This window comes from Grus americana, chromosome 2, assembly GCF_028858705.1.
Source record: "Grus americana isolate bGruAme1 chromosome 2, bGruAme1.mat, whole genome shotgun sequence".
Lineage (NCBI taxonomy): Eukaryota > Metazoa > Chordata > Aves > Gruiformes > Gruidae > Grus > Grus americana.
The window spans coordinates 89218250-89238942 of NC_072853.1; the positions used below are offsets into that span (position 1 = coordinate 89218250).

Below are 20693 nucleotides of genomic sequence, written 5' to 3' on the forward strand. Positions count from 1 at the left end.
AGCAGTTGGGCATTAATGGTTTCTGATCTGAGAATTATGCTGATGGGTACTAGTATGTTCTGGGTAGGTTGTGAGACTATCTTGTAAAAATGTTTTGCCTGCTATGAGGTTGCAAGTGATCAGTGAAAATCCTTGAATGAGGTGTACATCAAGGTCACAGAGGAAGATTTCTAGACCTGCATAGACTTCGCTGAAACAATACTTTCTACTCTTTATTTGAATAGAGTAAGACGCAGCTTTGCTATTTCTTAAAGGGTTTTGTTTGTTTTTTCTTTTTAAGAAAAAAGGTTTGGGTTTTTTTTCTTCCTTTTTAATTTTCTAACGGCTTTCCAGAACAGCACTGGCCAACTCAGTTGCACAACTTGCTTTGGGCAATAGTATTAAATGGATAATGAACTTTAGTGGTTGGCTATCATCTAGGAACAAAAGGCTTAAAGACCTATGTTTCTATTTCTGTCAGATCACTTCCTGAAATACTTTCAAATACTTTGAGGTTTCAAGTGATTGGCACTTCCCAGGTGCAGACATTCTTACTGGGACAAATTCGTTGTTTCCAGGAAAGTAATTTGGGATGTTGTGTGGGTGTGTGTATGTATATATGTGTCTATAGGCAAATGCTTGAGTGTATGTCTTTATATGTGTACATTCTAATTTTAAAAATATGTTATGGATCACATAAGAAAAGGTGAAAGATGTCACAGTTTTAAAATAGAGTTTGACAAATTTTATGCTAGCACAGCTCTGTAGAATTAAAGACACTTGGGAGAGACAAGTAAGAGGTGGAGATAGCATCATTTTTGAGAGGTCGCCTGGTCAATTACAGTGTGTCTACATCTCTATCGGAAATTTGCAGATGAGCATAGTTTTATATTACCAGAATCTCAGTAGGGAGAGTTAAAGTGATTTACATATTGTGCTGTTCTGTCATGGCTTGGGTAAAGGAGGATTTAATGAGATCACTGGCATTGTTTTGCCCTGTTCTGTAGCTCACTATTCAAGAAAGCTGTAAGAATTTCAGGAAACAAAAAATACACAGAAAGCTCGAAGGCTCTTGTTGGAGGAAGAGGAAGCAGCCAGTGATTTGCTTTTCTGTTTTGTCCTGTGTATCCTCTATGTCATAAGGAGCAGTTGATGCCTGATATTACATCATCTGATAAAAGCAATCTTGGAAGTTATTTGAAGAGGCTGATGTTTGGTTTCTGCCCTGCTGCCACTGGTCAATTGAAGTTCCTGTCTTGGATCCCAGGTTCTTTTCATAGTCTTTTCAAGCAAAAAATACTTGATACTTAAATTCATTTATTCTTAAATTCCTTTGTTCATTTGATTTTCTTTTTTTTTTTTTAAATAAAAATAGATTAGGCAATCTTCTCTTTTAAAACTAAAACTTCAGGATTTTCATATGAAAATGAAAAATTTCCTTTATTTAAACCTAAATATGAATGTATGCTTCATTTAATTAGTTGGTATTAATTACATACTTTCCTGACATCTGTTATACTAAATGGTCCAAAAGTTCTTTAAAAACTGTGGGAAAAGAAGATGATGGGGGAAAACTTCCTTACATGCACTTTTGATTTGTGGCTGTTTCCCAGGGCACCCGCTACCTTCTTTGGTCACTGTGTCCAAGTCATTTCATGAAGATCTTTCCATATGCTTCAGTCTGGTTTCCAGGCTGACTTCTACCACACTGCAACGTGGTGCTGTACTGTACAGAATTAGAAGGCTGCATTGCAATCACATCTGTTTCGAACTCCTGTATTAAATAAACTCTTTCAGATACAAGAAAAATCACATCTGCTCCAGACAATTTTATGTTGGTGTGAAGAATGGTTTGGAACAAATGAGCTGTAATGGTATAATAGCTGAAGGTGGGTCATTAAGACTTACTAGCTGTTCGTTTCCCATCTCCTCCTCTCTCCCCCTTCACAAGGGAAACTGCTGTTTGTTACATTATAATTAGTAAAAGTAATATTGCTACCTTCACTTTCACTTTGTATTTCTAATTTTTTTTTTCTTTATTAGAGATGATACTACCACTTTAGTCAAGCAATTTCTTGTGCTTACATGCAGAGCATAACACTATTCCAAGTAAAGCCTGCCAAGGAGGTGGTGGGTTTTTTGGATTTTGTTTGTTTGTTTTCCAGGATACTTATCCATCAAAAATGAACTTGTCATTTCTGACAGATTTTTCCGTTCAATTTTTTCCACCCAAAGTAACGACCAAATGTTTCAGATATTCAAAATTACATATTTCATAGGACTTACTTGGCTCATTTACTGTTTCAAAAGTGCTTTTCATTACAAAATTTTAGAAAGCTTTTAAACAAAAAGTTATATGTCTTTATTAAACAAGTTTGCACAAGGGCTTAAAGCTTCTATATTATTAAAACATATGTTTACGAAAAGCTGACATGATTTTTCATTGTGTGTGTACTTCCAAATGTTTTTCAGATTATAAGTTCATGACTTGTCTTGAAGACAAGACTTTTGAGGAATGGCCGAGGTCACTTGGTTTGTTCAGCTTGAGGAAGAGAAGACTGAGGTGTGACCTCGTCGCAGTCTACAGCTTCCTAAGGGGGGACAGTGGAGGGGGGAGGTGCTGATCTCCTCTCTGGTGACCAGCGATGGGACACAAGGAAATGGAATGAAGCTGTGTCAGGTGAAGTTCAGATTGGACATTAGGAAAAGGTTCTTCACGGAGAGGGTGGTCGGTCACTGGAACAGGCTCCCCAGGGAAGCGGTCACAACACCAACCCTGTCAGAGTTCAAGGAGTGTCTGGACGACACTCTTAGTCTTATCGTTTAGTTTTAGGTAGTCCTGCAAGCAGCAGAGAATTGGACTCAATGATCCTTATGGGTCCCTTCCAACTTGAGATATTCTATGATCCAGGCTAAGAAGATTATTCAGTATCTTGAAAATTCCAATGGATGGTGGGGAAAGATGGTGTAAAAGGAGCTTCCTGGTCAGTTTTAATTCTGATCTCTGGGGTAAAAATACTTTTGACCAAAAGAAAGTCAAATAAGGTATATTTCTTACAATTTATCTGTTCAGGTCTTTAACTGGAAATGACTCAAATGCTTATTGCTATGAAGACAACTAAGGCAGACTAAACACAACTATTTCACATCATTCTTACCTACATTGCTATTTTTGTTGATTCATACACATTCATAATTTACCTGATGCATTTGAGCTGGGGCATATATTCTCTGTATTAACAAGTATGTGTAATATGCACTGCTATCTTTAGATTCTGCCCTAATAACCACGTCCTTCATGAAGAAATTGCCTTTTCTTTGAACAACTCCCAGTGGCCCACAGCAGTAGAATAATATTTTTTACTCATATTGTTCCTCCACCAGCCTACTCATCATGTTGATGCACCAGATCCACTTTGACTTAGAATTAGGAATCCCGATAATGGGTTTGACCATTTAATATTTCATTAAAAAAAACAAATCCTGCTTATCCTGTTAGTAGCAGAGTTTGTCTCCACTACACTTTATTCCTGACTAATAGTTTACAGCAGTGAAAAGAAATGTTGTTTAAAAAATATCAGTGCACTCTATTTAGATTCTTAAACAGAGATTTAGATTTTTATGTGTGTGAATTTTTAGCCTGTCTTTTTTTTGGTCATACTCCTATCACTGTTAAATCAGAAATTAAATAAGCTTTATTTACCTTCATCAAACCCCAGTAAATTTAGCAGTATCATCTTGTATTATGAATGGCATTAGCAGCAGACTCTCATTTTCCATATCAAAAGGTACCTTCTGATTTTTTTAAATGCTCATTGCTTTTCTATCAACAGTGCAAATTTTTAGATGGGCTTGGACTAAATTTTACAAAAAATTTTCCTGAAAGAAGGGTAATTGCCAATTAACAGATTCATTTTGCTCTCTTTTCTAATTCTCTAGCCATTATAAAGGTAGATCCACTGTGGAATATTGTTCTTGAATTCCATTTTTTGTATTTTCCTCAAGTATTTTGTAATGGTTACCATTAGAGGTTCTAGGCTGGACAAAACCATGGCTGGTCTGTATGCAAGTCTAAAAAAAGTTGCAATATCAAGTTCTAATTTGAAAGTTAATTGTTTGATAGGATTGTGATTATGGAAGTGAATGAAGTGAGTAAATTATCTTATTCCTCTTCAGATGAATTCTTTAACAAAAAAAATAATTATTAGATAATAAGTTATCCTAATAATAGAAGCATGGATGCAACCTTAAGGCTGGAGTAATTTCTGACACCTAAACAATTTTCTGTACTTCTAAACAAGTTGGGATTGATGGGTGTTTTGGGTTGTGTTGTTTTAATAATAGGGGCTCTACTCTTGGGGAGAAAGTGATTCCGTTTAATCCTAAACTCCATCAAAACTAAAAAGTTGCAAGTTAGAGCAGTGTTTCTATTCAGATTAAATCGACATCAACAACAATTTTGCTTGAGTTGAAAAATGCCAGTGTGTGTTGTTTCCCCAGCAAATTGGAACATGGACTCTGTTTTGTTAACATACAATTAAAATAATACTTTAATACAACAGACGCTTGTCTACAGAAGAGTTGTGGGGGTTTGTGTTTTTTTGTAATAATAATATGAATATAGCTGTTTGCATAAAAGAGAGAGAAAGATAACTTCTGCTGCATGATCTTGGGATGCCTGCAACTTTAGAGCAGAATTATTTTTAAAGTTAGTTTGCTGCTTGTGTCAGGAAATTAAAATCAAGCACTCTGGACATCGTCACGCCAAAGTGCTGCACTATTGTAGGTTTATCTTGAGTAGTGTTGTCTTGATTGTTGACATACTGATTTCAATTTCAGTTGTCCTAACCCTGGTTTAGTTTCCCTAAAAAAAATGTATAGTTTCCTCAACAGACAAGATTAATTTTTCTGTGGAAGTCAATTTGGAACCTAATGCTAATTTTTTTTTCTCCCCCAAAATACTAGCTAAGAATGGCACCTTTTTTTTGTTTTCATTCTCTACCACAAGTCTTTTCTTTTTTTTTTTCTTTTAACATACAGCTTTTTATTTATTTTATTTTTCACAGCGCTAGATGTGGCACAATACCATGAGAGACAGATATCAAAGGAAACCATTCACTTAGATCTTTCTTTTGCACTGTGACAAGCATATTGCCAAGACATTGAAGTGCAAGATCCTTTTTTTTTTTTTTTTTTTTTTTTTGCTTGGAAAGCATTAGAGAGGGGTGTATAGAAATGATCACTAAAAAAAGTTGTAACACTAAACCCACAAAAGAATGAATAGGAGATCATAACGGTAAATTTTTCTGACTTTATTTCCCAAATATGGTGGATATCTCCTATATTCTATATTGCTTAAATTGTCTAATTTGAATTAGAATTTTTCAATTTTAAGCCCTAACCTGAGGTTTATTTTTCAAAGGAATCAACATTCTTGTTTCATTTGAACAACTACAACAGATGCAAGACTGAAGAAATTACTAGGCAAAACTCTACAACTTCGTGTAAGTGCTTGGAACTGCAAAATTGATTTTATAATAATTTAATAATAATTGTAATAATAATTTAATTCATTGACAGTAGCAGAGAATTTGACTACTGATTCTATGAAACTATATTGACTCTTTAGGGAAATTGGTTTCTTTCTGACATTAAGAGTGTATATTTTAAAATAATAGTTGCTATTTCATATATAAATATTCTTAAAGAGAAATAGAGTATCTGAAGTAGATCTACTGTGTTTGTTCAACTCGGCTGATATTATCAAAAGGAATTTTAAATAACTCATTTAGTGCCACTAATATGCTTCTCTTTTTTGGGGGGGTTGTCAGTCTGGAATTGAAGTTAGAGGGGGAAAAAGCTCACAAAAAACCCCAAAAGATTTTTTATTTTTCCCAGAGCATGTTTCTCCTTTGAGTAGCAACCTCTGTGTCCCTTTGTGCTGCAGGTGTTCCAGTGCCAGCACTGCCAAGAGTGAGAGCGTTTGCCTTAAAGACAAAGGCTTTCCCCTCTTAAAGGCTTTATACAGAGAAATAGAGGAGGGAATAGTCACCTTTCCTTCTCAGTTTCCTCCAGCAGTTCACCTGTGGCAAAATTCTCTCACCATGTTCAGGTTAGTTGCTCTATTTTAATTTATTTTTTTTAATTTCCATTTTAATGCAGAGTTTTCTTTTAGTATAATTTAAGTTTCTCTGTTTCTCACTTATGCAAAAGTGTGATGTTTTTAAAGCAGGTCCTTAAAATACGTATTAGTAACCTATAGAAGTGGCTCTGTGGCTTAGCTTGAAGCTGGTTAGTAAAGTCACAACTCCGCAAGAATGACGTTGTTCACGGTAGCAAAAAAAATTTTCATTCTTTGACTGTGAGAGGATTGCATCCTCACTAAATTCCCTTACCACAGCTTTCTGACACCGAGACAAAATGAGTGGGCAGCTGCACTCCCCAAACTTGCAAAGTTCTCATAGATCTGTGTGGGAAGAGCAGAGCTCCCTGGCTGCAGCTCGCCTGGGAGTGGAAACCCTTGATCTGGAGGAAGAGCAGACCTGCTGGGGACCTTCAAGTCCAGCCAGGAGGGGTTGGTTTGGGCCTGGTGCAGGTAGTCCTCTTCAGCACTCGTATTCATAACCTTCACCTCCCCTGCTCAGTTAAAGGAAAGGAAAAGCACACTAAACTTTTTGGCACTGACAACACGCATCCTGCGACTCCCACATGTCACGTGTTCCTTTAGTTTCCTTATCTTGTATTTCGGTAAGGAAGATGTCAGACATTTGCTGCAATGGCATCTCAATTATAGGTTGTGGTTGCCACATCCCCCGGTTCTGTCACCTGTTCTGTTGTGTTGCTGATCTTGTGATGACCTGACGTGAGCTGCTCTTGCTCTGCACGGGCCGTTAGAGGTTTTGCTTGCTCTGCGTGTCCTTTGACAATGCCGTAGATGGCTATGGGGCCTTTGTGAAAGCCTTGGTCCGTTTGCTTTTTCCATTCCTAGCAACAGTATGTGTAGCATGCAGGCTTCCTGTAGATTTTGATTACAGATTTTTCAAGCGCTATACAGTTGTCTTGCTTCAAGGAAAAAAAATATAAGTATGTTTTAAAACAACTTTTTTTTTTTTTAATTACCTCCAAACTTGTAAATCTCAAGCCATAAGGCTGCAATCTATTTCCTTTACTTTGAGTTACTTTTTACTTTGAACTCACTTAGTTCCGTTGCTTTTTACAACAAATTCTTGAATACTGGTGGGTTTACTCCCTTTCCTTTTCCAGTCCCTAATTCGGCGATTAAACACTGCACCAAATGGCTCAGATGACACGCGTAGTAATCTGATCTTGTGCCCTGCCTGAACACGCAGCAAACCAAACGTATGTCACCAAAGATGTGGCTGCCAGCCTTTGCTTTGTGTAGTCCACGGATTTGGCAGCCCGGTGCTTCGGAGATCAGGACAGAGAAATTGGCACAAGCATGGAGTGAAATCTGCTCCAGACGCCTCGCTGACGTTCGACTGAAGGTGCCACTGCTGTTTGCCTCACTTACACAACTTCAGGATGGACTCACTGTTTTAAAATAGCAAGTTTTGAATGTGGTTATTACCACACTGTGTTTTGAAGCCATGAGACTGAAGAGTCTGGAAAGATTATCTATGTATTAAATGAGTTCTCCGATACTGCCAGTGATAAAACCATCATGGGTTCATTAATGATGACAGCAGTAAATCTTTTCCCAAACAATTTGTCGATATGTTTCTGCTCTAAGTTTGATCCCTAAGCAATGGGTGATTTATCTGGTTTAACATAATTTAGTTGGTAGGATTATGTCAGGAAAAATCACGAACTAACCTAAATTAAGTATCTGTGTGGTTCGGTACTGTTTACAAAATCAAATCATAAAGTACAAGCTAATCACAGGTTAAACTTTTAGGATTTTTTCATATAAATTTCTAATGTAAATTGTAATGCTTTAATACATTTTTTTCTAACTGATTTAAATGCTAACATTACCTTTTAACTACTAGTAAATTAAAAATGTTTTTTGAAGTTCTGCTTTATATCATGATTTTGACGCTTTTTCCAGGTCAAATGTTACATACTCTTCCATGGCTTATAATCCATTTATATATGTTTAGTTGTGTACTTTTTCTTTTCTGAATATAATACCTTTGGAGATTTATTTTCCGTAAGAGATGTATGATAGTTCTTATTAGACACAGCATTAATGTGCGTTTTAGATTAATTTTTTTTAATTCTTATCAGTGGTTTTTATCCTTTACATCACTCTTATATTTTATATGAAATTTATATATTTAAAATTTTTCTCAAGTAGGTAAATATTGTTAAATTGTGGTCCAATTTCCCTCAAAGTTATTGGTTATGGTAGCAGCATATTTATAATAACATTTAATAGCACATACATAAAAATGTATAAAATGATAATGTGTTACAATACAAAACAATTTGATTTAATATATGAAAACAAGGAGTCTGAAATTGTGTTTATTCTAAAATTTTACATCTTGGTTAGGTAATCACTGGCCTACCTGTTTTACCACGCTAAGAGTAAGCGTGATTAGCTGTTATTCTTATATCGCTAACTCATTATTCTCTGAAATACAAATTTAGGAGAATCCTGGCTTCTCATCTGCAATAAGATACAACTTGAGTGTTTGAAGCAGTAGTGACATCTTTCTTTGGGCAAGATAAAATTATAATAGATATTTTATGGATATCTTTTATATTCTTACAGGTTACTTTTGGAGTAAATCAGGTGCATGCTTTAAATTGTATTATAAGAAAGGTTCTGTTGTTGAATCACTAAATGGGGCTCTGAGACACTGTCCTTTGTCAAAACAAAACAAAACCATGAGCTGCACACAGACAAAGTTCAAAGTAAATCTGTTAACCTCTGAACCTTAGATTGTCCCAGCTGTAAAACAGGAGAATGATACTTCCCTGTCTCATTGGTGTGCTATGTAGATAAGTGTGTGATGTGCAGTGTACAGGTGTCATAGTTCTCTATTAATCTTTTGTCTTTATGTGTGAGTGTTGGTATGGCTATTTCATAATCTCTGTAATCCTCTGTTATATCCTTTGCTTTTTGATATTTGCTTTTAATTACTCAGTCTTTATGGGCTGGAGTGGGTTCATCCTCATGCTAAAATTACTTTTTTTGTCTAGATATTCCTAGTTTTTCCAAGTCTTGTTAGCCTGTTTTTTTCCCCAGAGTGTTTCATGAAATCTGTTGGCTTATTATGTGGTTACTGCAGAAATGGTCTCTTCCACTCAGTACAACATCAGTTCCCATTTTACATCAGTATGCATCCCAAAATAAAACATAAGCTAATTTTGTGTATTCTTAAGTGCTTAAGCAGTTTGTTAATAAAAACTGTCAAGTGTTACTTCCAGTCATTTTGAGCTAAAACCATGAATTCAGGATGAGTCTCTTCTTTGGGTTCAGCATCTGTCAGAGAATGTTCTCTTGGATTTCTGCTTCGTAGTCAATTTCCCCTCTCACTGAGGATCCCTGCTCCCATTTGTTTCTTCATCATAATTTAGAGACCTTGTTGACTGCAGAGGTGGACAGTCTCTCTTTATGGCCGTGTTCTTCCTCGCAGGATGCCATCTTGCATGTTGGAGAGGCAGCCTTCTAATAGAATTTCACATTTCAGACAAGGCCTCTTAGGTGAAAATATCAAAGCGTTTTGTGAAGATGGACAAATATCAGTAACTCAGAGACATAGTCCAGTTGAAGGAGATGCCCACAGTGACAGGCTGGCTAAGGCAATTGCTCTTTGAATACACACTAGCATTTGTTCCCACCCCTTTTTATCTGTTGGTTCAATCAGGTGTTCACTTGACTCAAGCTGTGAAGTCTGCACCTGAAGCATGCCTCAGCTAACCTGGCATCTCTTTCACAGCATCTCTTCAGTTGAATTGGCCGAATACTGGTCTGCAGCCCTTCTTACCACTAAACATCTCTGTTGTACTTTATTTTCACATTGATATCACAGCAGAAGTTGCCTTCAAAAGCACAAAGAGACGTAGTTAGTCATACATTTGGATTTAGCTTTTCCTTCCTGCTTCTGGTCTTTTTCCTTCTCTAGAGGAGTATGAGATTTGCATATGCTCTTTAAGGCTAATACTTTACCTTCCCCACAGATTCTTTTTAACAGAATGGCTAAAAGCCTTTTGTGCTTCAAACCAAAGAAAGCACAATGTAAGCTAGTGCATTATACATAGATTTTATGGGGTTTTTTTTCAAAATATCAACTGCTAGAAGGATTTTGGGTTTCTCTTCTGAACAGCAAACAGCTTCTAAGCTGCCCAAGCAGTTGATTTTCCCCTGCAAAGAGGAGGAGAAAATATTTTGATGAGGAACGTGCTCTTGCCAAATGTTCTGAGCATAAAGTTTTATTAACTAGGAATACTCAGAGCATCTTAAAATATCAAGAAAAATGAACGAAGGGGAAACTCTGTTTTGAGATAGTCATGATCCTTTTTATATTCCCAGCTACAAGGAACACGAAAATGGCATATCTTCTGGGAGACAACCGCTTATGAGCAGGGTGCAGGAAAACAAGGCGAACCAGCAGGAGTTCTGGGGACATTTGCATTAACTGCAGAAGAGGTATGATCAAACCAGTTGCAGGTGTCAGAATGTGGAAGGAACAAAGGAGAGAAGTGTCTGCTTGTACCAGCCTTGCACACACAACCTTCTGTCCCTGCCATTTCCAAAGTATAATATGGGTTTGTTAAACTTCTTTTTCTGTAAGAAGCTCTGTTATCACATTTGGCTTTATATTCCAGCCCGCTCCCAATTCCATAACCTGACACCACTTAAATTCTTTCTCTGATGACATTTTCCCAAAGAATCAGAAAGAGCACAATTGCTTTCATGAAGGCAAGAAATCAATATGATCAGTGAGAAGCGAAACAGGACTGACTTCAAAAGACCAGGAAGGAATCATAGTTGGAGGGAAGGGTAATCCTGGCTGCTGCCAGCCCTGAGCCATGTGGTTAGAAAGACTGAAGCTAATCTTGATGCTGCTTCCAGATGCAATGAGAGTGGCAATGAGTGGCAACGTTATTTCACTTGGTTCTAGAAGATGGCAAGATCAATTCTTCTAAGGTAATGAAGAGATGAATTTATGACTCCTGTGCACAGCTGGTAGAGGTAAATAATGAAGTAATTTTCTTGACTGGCTCTTACAAGCCAATTGTACACAAAGGCACTGTCTTCTCAACACTGAGAGAAGACTTGATTGCCTGACAATAAAGACTATTCCCCAAAAACCTAGTTCAAAAGTGGTAAGGAAAGCTTCCATAAATTAAAGGTAAAGAATTGCTACTCTCTTTTCACGCAAAATCCCACTGTGAGATGTCTCATTTATTCTGGCTTATTCCTTCCTTGGCATCTTCTTTTTTTCCCCACTCTTTTCTTAACCCTCATATGATTTTCTTCCACCACCTGGAAAGGAGAAACTCTAAAGTGATTAACTTTCTATTTGAATGAACATCTGCATTCAGACAGGACATAATAGTTTACATTTTGGAGAACTGAGTTTGATAAAAATATCAGGAACTATAACAAGTGATCCTGGGTGTGAGGATGAGAAGGTGTTTTCAAAGCTTCTTAAAACCTATAATGAACAATTACACAATAAAAACCACTGAAATACAATTATTTTTTTTGCTGCTAATAATTAGAAATTGACTAACATTTAAAGTTGGAGGGAGAAGGGACCTGTATCCCTTACTGTAACATCCAATTTACTGTGTCTGTGATGGATCCCTTTATCTATGTGGTCATTCTTTTCCAAATTCTGCTGAGTCTCTGTCTTCCGTAATGGCAGTTTGTAAACTATTTACATTAATAAATTTTAAATTTATTTCTCTTCAGTTTTACTGAATGAAGATGGTTAAGTTGGCCTGGCTCTGTTTTCTTTGACACTCATTAAATGCCTTTAATCTGTTCAGATGGCTCTGCACAGAGTCAGGATATAATGACCCTTCTAATTTGTTTCATTTCTAAATTATTCTTTACCTATCTCTGGAGGTATTTCCAAATTTATCTGCAGCCCTCCAAACTTCTACAGTATTTCACTTTGAGTTGGAGTATATAGAATGGAACACAATAATATCTGGGAGAATATAATTAACATTCCTCCAGCAAAATATTTTCCATTATTTTCCGTCCACCTCTTCACCCACCTTACCATTTTGATGATATTTCTATTATAGCTATTTCAGCACTATTAACGTTTTCAGTGTGCTCACTTGCAGTGACATGTCAAGACTTGTGCCTGAGTAGACACAGTTAATTTAAAACTCAACAATGTATATGACTCATGCAAATGTTCACAACGTGACTTGACTTGCACAATTTTAATCTACCATTGTGCTGACAAATCGCATAATATTGTTTGGTTCTTCTAGACTTCCCTAATTTAAAAGACTGGTGTCATCATCAAATTTTGCAACATCACCGTACATCCTACTGTCCAGAGTGTATACATTCAACTGTGGGTTAAAAGCCTTTAGGCATCCTAATCATGAGAGTTTTCTATGATGACAATTGACAGCTTATTCCATTTATTTCCATTTATCTTAGAATATTGTAATGCATAGATCACGTTTCAGGAATGTTAACTAACTGCCTATGTATCACTATATTCTTCCCCCATGCACCTGGGGAGGCTAGTGTTATCTCTGTTTTGCATGTAAGGAAACTAAGACAGACAAGCCAGAATAAATGAGACATCTCACAGTGGGATTTTGCATGAAAAGAGAGTAGCAGTTCTTTACCTTTAATTTATGGCAGCTTTTCTTACGACTTTTGAACAAGTTTTTTGGGAATAGGTTCTGAGCAGGGATCTTGTCAGCTGCAGGACACTGCTTGAGAGAGTATGCAGTGATCTTCATGATAGCCTTCACCATAACTTGGAGTCCTGTTGGAGTTGTACATCTTTTGTTTTTAGAATAACCAGCTCTTAAGTACCTACAATGGAGCTTCCTGTCCTGTGTAGCCTTTAAAGTGAAAACATAAATAAGCACATAAAATCACTGTATTGTTCACAGCTCTGGACGTTATTTTTGTATTGGCATTTTTGCTCACATAGTCACTGTGTATTGAAAATGGAGTTTTTTCTCTCTATAGGGTTTGTTCTAAGAAGTTGGTGCTGAAGGTCTAACACTCCCAAGTGTCAGGTTCTGCTGTAGTTCAATGTATTTATTTACACTCTGGACAGGAGGACATGCAGCAGTGAGGCAAAATTTGCTAACAACTTACTCCTGACACCTTATGTATGCTGGAAAAGCTACACATTACATTTTGCTGCTGATGCTTTTTGCCATTTAGTCCAATTTATATTCTGAGAAAACAGGAAGTCTTTTGTTAAATAGCTAACAACTAGGAACTTCTCTGTTTGTAGTTTACTTGATTAATCCAAAACTGTTTTTCAGATGTAATGCTTCTCAGGTACAGCCTGCAGGATCTACTACTTCTTCACAGTCATGAGTTTGGTGGAGTACTTCTGTTTGTACTCAGTCCCTCCATCCCTTTCAGGTCAACTAAAACAGCATTAGAACATGTTCTGTGGTTATTAAGGACTGTTATTACATATAGAACAGACCATATGATATGGTTATTATTGTTGACTATATCATACCTATGGAAATAAGAAGCTAGTAAGAGAATGATAATCTTAAATCTCCTCAGCTTATAGATACCAACAATGACTACATAAAAAGAAACAGAGCTTTTGGGTTTGGATCAATATTAAAATTTTGGGTATTTTCCACTAGTGAGGCTGTGATTATTTGGAATACATCTGTCTCCTAACTGCAATGATATTTCATAGTGAAAGTTTTGTGCTGGTTTTGGCTGGGATAGAGTTAATTTTTTTTTGTAGTAGCTAGTATGGGGTTGTTTTGGTTTTGTGCTGAAAAGAGTGTTGGCAATATAGCAATGTTTTCATTACTGCTGAGCAGTGCTTACACAAAGCCTTTCCTGCTTCTCACCCCACCCCACCCCACCAGTGAGAAGGCTGGGGGTGCACAAGGAGTTGGGAGGGGGCACAGCCGGGACAGCTGACCCCAAGTGACCCAAGGGATATTCCATACCATATGACATCATGCTCAGCATATAAAGCTGGGGGAAGAAGAAGAAAGAGGGGGATGTTCAGAGTGATGGCATTTGTCTTCCCAAGTAACTTTCCTGGGGATGGCTGAACACCTGCCTGCCCATGGGAAGTGGTGAATGAATTCCTTGTCTTGCCTTGCTTGTGTGTGCGGCTTTTGCTTTACCTGTCAAATTGCCTTTATCTCAGCCCACGAGTTTTCTCGTTTTCACTCTTCCAATTCTCTCCCCCACCCTGCCAGGGGGGAGTGAGCGAGCGGCTGCGTGGGGCTCAGCTGCTGGCTGGGGTTAAACCATGACAAGTTTCCATAGAACATAGTAAGATGAGTGTTTTCCTCCGTTGGTGATAATTTTGTGAATCCTTTCAGTTTCATTCAGTAGTCCATTCTTTTCGTATTATAATGCTGCCTGAAGTGCCTTATTGATATTCACCACACTTCTTATGACAATGGTAAATTGGGAAAAATTCTATGAAAGATGATGGGATTATACTGCTATGAAATTAATGTGAGTGGGAAGAGAAGCCGGTTTGATATTTATTGTGTTTCCTTAATTAATTCTCTCATCCGAATGTTTTGAAACATATACTTCCATTTGAATTACAATAGTTCTTTTCTTTGAAACAATTTCCCTTCCCAAGGAAAATATTAAATCTCTTAGACCCCCCTCCTCCACAATTTATAAAGTTGTATAGGCTGAGAGAAATTTGTAACCTAAAGAGTAACAAAAGGTTGATCTGAAATGCAAAATTTATCTCTTCTCTGTTACAGGGCTTGTAAAGGTAAGATTTTAATAATCACCTGAAGTTTAAGGCTTTCTATTTTATTAAAAAAAAAAAAGAGCACCCAACAACGATAATAACAGCACTTGCATAGTAATTATTTGATCAGTGGGTGGTTGAAGAGAGTTTTTATGTTCCACCTGCATTCTACTTTTTAATTTGATTGCACTTTTGACATTAGCTTCCCAAATAAAATAGATACATTTCTTCTTTTGCCAGTTGTGGAATTACATTAACTGAAGGTAGAAGGAGAAATAGGTAGGTTTATTTTCTTCATTATTAGGGTAAATTTTTGAGAAAAATCTACAGCTAGGTGATGAATGATACTGTATTTATAGTGTCATAAGCCTGTTATGCCAAGAAACCGTGTCTGAAAATGTATCTAAAGAGATAGAACCATATTTTGTTGCTGATTTATTATCTGAAATTGATACCTTATCCAGCAAGAGTTTTGTTTAAAACCCCATGGCGCAGCATGCACTATTCTGTCAGCCAAAAATCTCAAAGGATCAGAAACTTTGTAAAATATTTTTGCTGTTAATCTGGTTGTACCTGAAGCCTGTCATGGAATAAAATGGCAACACTAGACAAACATTGTATGTACTCCAGTTGAATGGCTTACTTTCTATGTGCAATGTAATGTTAACTTTATCTTAACCACCAACAAAAAATTTGCTTATTGCCCTGGGATAAGTTCTATGTTTTACTTGGAAACACAAATAACAAATATTCCCATTTTACAGTACTGTAAGCACTTTGAAATTAAATGCAGGGAGTTACTGAAAGGGAATGCTGATCTTGCAGATACTGATATCCTTTTGTGGGGATGTAAGTTGCCAAATTTCAATTCCAAATAATTTATCTTAAATCTCAAAACCTTATTTGGAAGTTAATTAAATAAAAACTCTCAACTTTGCTGCAACAATTGAAATAACCTATTTTAAAGCTTTGTTACACATATTTTTTTAATCAGAGTAGTGCCACTGAAGCTACTAAATTTGCACTGAACTAACCAAGATCAGATTCCAGTCTAGGATTTTTCAAAAACCTGAGATGAAAAAAAAGTCTTAAAGGAGGCTCAGATAAGATTTCCTCCTGAAATGAATCTTTGTTGGATGAAATATATGAATATTTGAAGATTTATATGACACACAAACCCCCAAATTGCTTACTTGCACCATACTGGGACATATGATTTGAGTAGTTATAAAAGGGCTGATGTGGTACAGTGACAAAACAGTTGTACTTTTATCATCTGAAAATTTTAAATTGACATTCTTACGGTCCTGTGTCTAGCGCATTGTCACCTTGAATGAACGGCTGAATAAAATTTTATAATGCTCCTCATTTTCAGCAGAAGAATGCATGCCAAATTTCTTGTTGTCCTGTCTCCGGCCTTGCAGCCTATAAAATTGCAAAAATAGTATTTAAAAAGAAAGGGAGTGAGGGGACAATGTCATCCTCTGTTCTAATTGTATTTATATATTTCAACCTTTTTTCCTTTTTTTTGGGGGGGGGGGCAATCTAATATTATGGGACTACAAAGCCATGAAGTTTTTCGGTTGTGCTATTTTGCCATTAATTATTCAGTGGATCAGTGTGTCTGGATGAACCTCGTTATCTCTGATGGCCAAAGGCAATGTTTCTGTAATGAAGGCTTAATTATGTAAAGTCACCCAGAGTTTAAGGAAGTGGATTTTTGTGTGTGTGCATGTGTGTGTTAAATTGTTGCTGCACCTTTAAATTACTTTTATTCCCAGTGTGAAATGTTATAAATTGTGTTTGAAGGAGGATTAAAATGAATGTAAAATGCCGTGTTACCATGATGAAGTGAGCATTCAGTGGCATTTCAGACCAGCACTGGGAATATCTATTATGGGTTTTTTGGTAATTCCCTCAGATAACTATGAGATTCCTTCCTTTTCTCATCTCAGAAGCAGCATATAGCTCAATATGGCACTTTCTTACATCCCCCTAGGCATTAAGTGAACTTCCGAAGATTCCCGCTATCTATTTTAGTTTATTTTTACACTTTACATAAAAGATAGACCTTCTGCTTCTATTTAGTAACCTGAAAAAGATGCCATATGTAGGCAGACAGGATATAGGGAATGAACTGGCTTCTGTCTCTGGAATTGCTATTTCGCTTGCACAGGGATCAAAAACTTATATTAGAGAAAACGCAGGGTTCTAAAACAGACCAGCTGTGATTACAGTACCCAAAAGAAGTGTCTCTAGTACAAATACATTCTGTAAAAGACCTGTCTTTTGAAATGTAATGTCTGCTCTAAAGTTGAATACTAATAAAGGAGTCTTCTCATTACATTGAGAAATGATGTTTTCATGAACTCAGTTTAGCAAAGCAAACCTTGCTTATTAGAAATTTAGAAAGGTCTTTATCTGTGAAAATGTTAATATAAAATCAGATTTTAAATGAAATCTTAGAAGTACTGTTACAGCTAGAATGAGGGTGGTGTGCATGAGAAAAATAAAAAGCCACAAGAGTCAAAAGCAGTCTTTTATGATTTTTTTTTCAATGACAGTTTAACAATTAAAATATATGCTCTATATTTCAAAAGAGAGAATAAGAAAGAAAGAATACAGATACTACTGTGTATGGTACAAGTTCTCCAAGTAGCTGTATGGTACAATTACTTTATTCACATTTTATGAGGAGCACGAGTAGGTTAGGAGGTAAGCTTGCATCCTTCAGTACATCACTTTTCCAGTGTGTAGTACTTGAATGGTGCTCGTCCTTGGGCTGCTCTGCAGCGTTAGGGAATAAGGAAAGGCTTTCCACTTCTAGCAGTTACTGCAGAAGGTTCCTTCTGCACTGAAGTATATGTACTCTTAAAGTTTGCTTCAATGTTTTCTTTGGGCAGCCATTGTATCAGCTGAAATGATTACGAACTTTAGCCCACCTGGCACAGTTTCTCACTGTTTTGCTGCCAAAATTTGCAGCGCGCTCTGATCCTGTTTAGTCAAAATAAACTGAAGTAACAAAGACTGTGTAATCTATTTTCTTACCTTGTTTTGTTAAAAACAAGCTAAAGTGTCTCAGAGAAGTGGTTGGGAAGGTAGTTCTGAGGTGAAGATAATACGGATAAATGAAGTGGCATGTTGCTGCTAAGAGTGGACTGAGAGGAGAAATGTTCTTCTGTCAGATCTTTATCCAAAAGAAGATACACAAAAAAATATTAGTTCAGCATTCAGTTCTCGCCACAGCCTTATAATCTAGAGCCACTTCTCTTGTTCTGCTCACTGAGCAGCCCTGGTGCCGGCAGGGTCCTCAGCGGAGCACTCCAGCATGGTGCACAGGGGCTTTCCTGAATGGGGGGAACATCAGGGGAGCGGAGAGACCCGCCCGGAGCCTGCGGATCTGGTGACAGTGGCTGACAGGACCTGGCCGGGGCCAGGAGCAATGGTGGCCAAGGCCCCACACCTATAAAAGAAGCCCCTGGGGAGTGCTAGTAACCAGGAGCACTGTGAACAGGGTGGGCAAACAAGGCGTAGCACGTCAGTTTGTGCAGCAGTTGACACAGAAGTGCGTGTAGGAAGGGCGCTGTAGCTCTGCTGGCTCGACCAGGGAGCAATGGTATCCACCCGACAGAAAGCCATGGCCTCTCTAAGCTCTGCACCCACCACAACTAACACAGCTTCACAGACAGAGCTCGGATGGGAAGATGCTGCCACCCAGGTGCCCGGCTGCAGGCTGTGCCCTGCTCTTATGCCAGAACCGGACGGCGGCAGCAGTAAGCACGCCTGTGGGAGGTGTGCCCAGGTAGGGAACTCCACACAACACACCATCTCTCCTGTCCCGGGTGACCACTCCTCAACTTGGTGGCAGAGCTCCACCAGGAGCTGAGTAGGTTGAGGAGTATCAGGGGCTGTGAGAGAGAGATAGGCTACTGGAACCGCACCCTACCTTCCCTGGGACAGGCCCCACAGGCAGACCAGACACATGATATGGAGGATCCACTATCCTCTCTCTGCCTGGCTGAACACAGTGACTTGAAGGGATAAGGGGAAGTAATGACAAATTCCTGCCCAGCACAGCAGACAAATCTCTGTGACCACCCCACCTTCCCGGATGCTCTTATGTAACAGGCACAAGGCTCTGCAAGTGGAACCGAACAATGACGAGGATGATGGTTCATCTAGGTTGGGGGTGTCGCTGACATTAAGTTGGCCTACGTCCTGCATCAAAATTGCTTCCATAAAGAAAAAAAAACTGGTCATTGTTATAGGAGACTCCCTTCTGAGGGGAACAGAAAGCCCAGTGTGCAGACCTGACCCATTTCTTAGGGAAGTCTGCTGCCTCCCTGAGGTCTATGTTAAAGATGTGACAAGAAAACTTCCTACCCTGGTACAGCCCTTGGATTATTATCCATTATTTATTTTTTCATGTAGGCAGTGCTGAAGCTGCAACAAGATGTCCAAGGGTGATCAAGACATACTTTAGGGCCTCGGCACGACTGGTTAAGAGACCAGGAACACAAGTAGTGTTCTCCTCTGTTCTTCCAGTTGCAGAGAATGATGAGGGAGGAAATGGGAAGAGCCAGCATATCAATACCTGTGTATTGGGTTTGCATGGCAAGGTTTTGGTAGCGGGGGAGGCCTACAGGGGTGGCTTCTGTGAGAAGCTGCTAGAAGCTTCCCCTGTGTCTGATAGAGCCAATGCCAGCAGGCTCCAAGATGGACCCACCACTGGCCAAGGCCAAGCCAATCAGCACCTCTGTGATAACAAATTTAAGGGAGAAAACAAGTTGGAGGGAGCTTTTGAAGCCAGAGAGAGGAGTGAGAAGATGTAAGAAACTCTGCAGACACCAAGGTCAGTGCAGAAGGAGGGGCAGGAGGTGCTCCAGGCACTGGAGCAGAGATCCCCCTGCAGCCTGTGAAGACCATGCTGAAGCAGGCTGCCCATGGAGGCTGTCCATGGAGGAAGGATGAGGGGGTGTAGAGATTCCACCTGCAGCCCATGGAGGACCCCACGCTGGAGCAGGTGGAGGCACCTGAAGGAGGCTGTGAGCCTGTGGGAAGCCCATGCTGGAGCAAGTTCCTGGGAGGACCGGTGGACCCATGAAGAGAGGAGCCCAGGCCAGAGCAGGTTTGCTGGCAGGACTTGTGACCCCGTGGGGGAGCCAGGCTGGAGCAGTCTGCTCCTGAAGGTCTGCACCCCATAGGAGAGACCCACACTGAAGCAGTTTGTGAAGGTCTGTCTCCTGTGAGAGGGACTCCATGCTGGAGCAGGGGAACGATGAGAGGAGTCCTCCCCCTGAGGATGAAGAAGCAGCAGAAACAATGTGTGATGAACTGACCGTAACCCCCATTCCCTGTCCCCCTGTGCCACTGAGGGGGGCATGGAGGTTGAAACCGGGAGTGAAGTTGAGCCCGGGAAGATGGGAGGGGTGGGGGGAGGTGTTTTAAGAGTTGATTTTGTTTCTCATTCCTCTACTCTGTTTTACTTGGTAATAAATTAGATGAATTTCCTCTCTAAGTTCAGTCTGTTTTCCCTGTGACAACAATTAGTGAGTGATCTCTCCCTGTCCTTATCTCAACCCACAAGCTTTTCGTTATACCTTTTCTCCCCTGTCTAGTTAAGGAGGGGAGTGATAAAGCAGCTCTGGTGGGCACCTGGCCTCCAGCCTGGGTCAACCCTCCACAACCTGGCTCCAAGCCTGGTGTCACCAGCAGGATTTGGGGTTTTTTGATCATGGGTCAGCAACACCAGGCCTGCTGCTGACAGACAGGATACACCTGTCTCAAAGGAGGAAAAGGATCTTTGCACAGGAGTTAGCAGGGCTC

At 38.8% G+C, this 20693-nt stretch overlaps 1 long non-coding RNA gene across 1 annotated transcript; it reads left to right on the forward strand.

Moving 5' to 3' along the window:
* The first annotated feature begins 1666 nt into the window (after window positions 1-1666).
* Window positions 1667-14175, forward strand: LOC129203011 (uncharacterized). The gene is made up of 5 exons (XR_008575889.1): window positions 1667-1868; window positions 2452-2659; window positions 5402-5483; window positions 5927-6091; window positions 7243-14175. It is a non-coding gene; the product is annotated as an uncharacterized LOC129203011 (long non-coding RNA).
* Window positions 14176-20693: the final 6518 nt, after the last annotated feature.